The sequence below is a fragment of the Pteropus alecto genome, unplaced genomic scaffold (assembly GCF_000325575.1).
Source record: "Pteropus alecto unplaced genomic scaffold, ASM32557v1 scaffold7, whole genome shotgun sequence".
Taxonomy (NCBI): Eukaryota; Metazoa; Chordata; class Mammalia; order Chiroptera; family Pteropodidae; genus Pteropus; species Pteropus alecto.
The window spans coordinates 32,327,144-32,330,866 of NW_006494614.1; positions in this window are offsets into that span (position 1 = coordinate 32,327,144).

The window sequence follows — 3,723 nt, forward strand, 5'->3', positions numbered from 1 at the left end:
TCTTTTTTCAAGCAGTATTTTGTTCTCTCTTTTCCTGGAGCCGGAAGCCTGGTGGCTCAGTTTGAGTTGGGAAAGGGCTGCAAGAAAATACTTTTAAGAAGGATATGAAAATGTGTGAGTTCAATATTTGCAAAGAATTGTCCCCCATTACATTTATGCATGTGTCTACCACTTCAAAATTTAAGTTTCCTGTCAGAATTTTTATCTTTGCAAATTCAGTGACTAATCTAGTGCGCAGCACATGACAGATGCCTAAACATTATTTGTTGAAGGACATTCAGAATATCTCTACCTCCTATTTCAGATCTATTCTGATGCTGCTTTTATCCCAAAGAGCTCCATCTGTTTATCTCTTTAAACTCTCACCTCTATTCTCTTTTAATCTCAGCTGAAATTCATCCTCTGAGATACTAGTCTCCATTTTCACCAATAATTCATACGTTTTAGTATGTAATGTAAGAAAAACAAGCTAGATCCTTGTACATATTGAAAAACATACTGCTATTTTTAGCATTAACTTGCACTTATGGTATATATTCCACATATTCATTTTCGATGTTTATTAATTATTTATTTTTTCCATCTTCTTTACTGTCCCCGACTCTAAACTCCTAAAGATAGAAAATAAACTTTTTATATCATTTGTCTTTATAATTTTTTTCTGCATACAATTTAAAAAATAATGTTAACCAGTACCCGGAAACATATAAGTAAATGAATTAGATTTTGAATTATAAATAACTTCCAGATATTGATTCCAATTAGAAACTGAGGCACACAAGAATTACTAAACCTGGCAAAGGCTACATAGCAGTAATAAAATGAATAGGTAACATTTATTGAGCTATTATTCTGACCCAGACTACTCACGGCATCTTAGAAGATTACTACTGTAAATGTTTCCATTTTATAGGTGAGTTTAAATAACTTATCCAAAGTCACACAGCTGCTAAGTATCAAAATCATAACTCAAGCTAAGACAATTTAGTATAGAATTCATGCCTTTACTATGGTACCACCCTCTCTTCTTTCTGCATATCTGAGTGATCTTTTTATTATCACTACGAAACACTGCTATACACACTAGTTTTCATAATGAAAGGATTATGTTTGTCACACACCAAAGTTGCTTAAATGGATCCTAAGAGCATAGTACTTGAATCTCATTTAGAGTCCTCTGCTGGTAACCGAGTCAAACTCTTCCTGGGGTATATTTTAACAGAAATTTCCACAAATTATTCCAACTTACTTAATGAACCACATTCCTTAATAAATCTAAGCTAATCTAAAAGTTCACTAGAAAATCTGTATCTGAACATCATTAGAACATGGATATACTTACTAGGAGTAAAGAATGCTGCTGGAAACATACATACAATGAAATCCTTGAAAACAGGTCATTTATTTCTAAGCGTTGCAGTGACCAGCCAGACTAGCAGGCTGTGAGTTTTAATATCACTATTCATCAGTCACACTTCTTTTGGTTAAAAGTAACAGAATTTAACTAGAACTAATTTAAGCAAAAATAAGTGCATTCATTGGAAGGGTGCATAGAGAGCTTATGTAGGCAGGGAGGCAGGTGGTCCATGAGAATCAATAGAACCATTGGCTACAAGGCAGAAAGATTGGTCCCTCTGATCTCTATTTCCTTTCATCCATTTCCTTCATTGACTCTCTGCAAATTACATTCCTAGCTTTACCTATATTCGCTGTGGAAAATAGCTTCAAAAGTTTCTGAGAGCGTTAGGTATCCAGACAGCTATATAGAGGACGGAATTAATTCTCAAGTCAAAATCCTAATTTCATTGGTCCAGCCTGAGACATGCACCCATCATGACCAGTTAAATGTGAATTTAGCTAGGTTCTTGAGCCGGGGTTTTATTTTTGTATAATTTAATTGTGACTTTGGAGCAGCATTATAACAGTTATATGTATATCACAGCTCCCCTAATGACTGTGTGAGTGGTGAGTCAGTATGTTGGTGGAAAGGCTGGGGAATTCCTAGAAAAGAAAGTATGAGATAGATAAATTAACAGGGTTCAGCTCAAATAAGGAAGAAGGAAAATATAGCTATAATTCTCCTATACCTGGTTATGTCATAGATATTGAAGGCATAAAAGAACAGTATTCTAAATCGCAACCTTAAATACTCTGTTTTCCTGCATTGAATGAGCATATACATACTGTATCTCTTCCTTCACTTGGGCTGCTCCTGACATAGAGTTTGGCTGAGTAAGAATCAGGCTAAAAGGAAAATAAAGTATAAAGATAATATTGAGGGCATGTTAGTAATATGAAGGAAGGCACAGAAACTAATCTTTACTGTGTAGAGTACTATATCAGCTCTTTTTACTTATCTCATTTCATCCTCAAGGCAACACTATAAAGTATTTGTAGAATATCTTCATTTAGCAGATGTGAAAACTAGGTTTAGAGAGATAACTTTCCTAAAATCAATTGTAATAAGTAAAAAAACAAAGCAAAACCAGAATTTAAACCCAGGCTTTAGTCTAAAGGCTGTGTCCATTTATTTTTATCACAAAAATGCATTTTAAAATATAAAAGAAAAAAATATCCTTGAGCTCTGAAGAATTTTGTTAGCAAAATATAAAATAATCTTGTAAATCATATAGATGAAGAAAATATTGGTAGCATCAGGGCAAAAAAAGAAAGGAGGAAAGCCCTAGGTAATGAGACTCATGAAGCTGAAATGTGAAGGCAAGATTGACCACAGAGGTTAATGTGCAGTGACAGAATCTATAAGACATATTATTTCATAGTTCAGAAATTCCATTGTCTATTGCCTTCAAAAATAATGCCATATAACTCAGGACTTGGACAGCTTGGTTAATGAATAGTGTTAGTGAACTTTGAAGCTCTGACCACAGCTCCCTGGGCCTAATGGTCAGGGTTCACAACATCATCAATCACTTTTGGTTAGTGAAACATTGGTTGGTACATATTAATCAGGGAATCTCAGAGTATAAATTCCAGAAAGGTTCTGAGATGTCACTTGACAGGAGTTGGGAGGAGGAGATGGAATCCTCACTTCACAGATGAGGATACTGAGACCCAAGCAGAGCCAGTGACTTTGCCACACTCACACCAAGAATCGGTGGTGTAGCCAGTGTCCTAACTTCTATACAGTCCACCGAGAAGAGATCCCTGTGAGAGAAGGGAACGAGGCTGTCAAGTGTTGAGAAATGAGCCCCAGCCACAGTCAGAACTGAGCCAAAGGCAGAGCCAGTATGTCCCCAAATAGAGGACAAGCCCTTACCAGCAGGGTTGGGGCCTGTGGGCTTTTGTGGGGTCGGAGAGGACTTTTTCAGATCAGCTGCTCTGAGTTTAACCAAGTTATCAAAACACAACTCAGAGCCCCCAGATTTACTCAGACTTAATAAAATGATCATATTCAAAATTTGTTCAGTTGTGAGAACAGTCTAATGTTCTAATTATAGGAAAAATATTTGGAAAGAAACTTTCAGTTCACCAAGGCAAATTTTCTCTTCAACACAAGGTTGGTCACCATATAGTGATTTATTCTCTCAAACCCTTCTCCTGATAGAAACTCGTTACCCCTCTTTTCTGAAATTTTTAATACAATAAAAACATGATACCGAAAACTCTTCACTCTGGCACATATCTAGCCCTCTGGCTCCACATTGAACAAGCCTGGATATCATTTAGTTTTAGTTCAGGTTGGTTCAGAGCCTCCTGCCCACT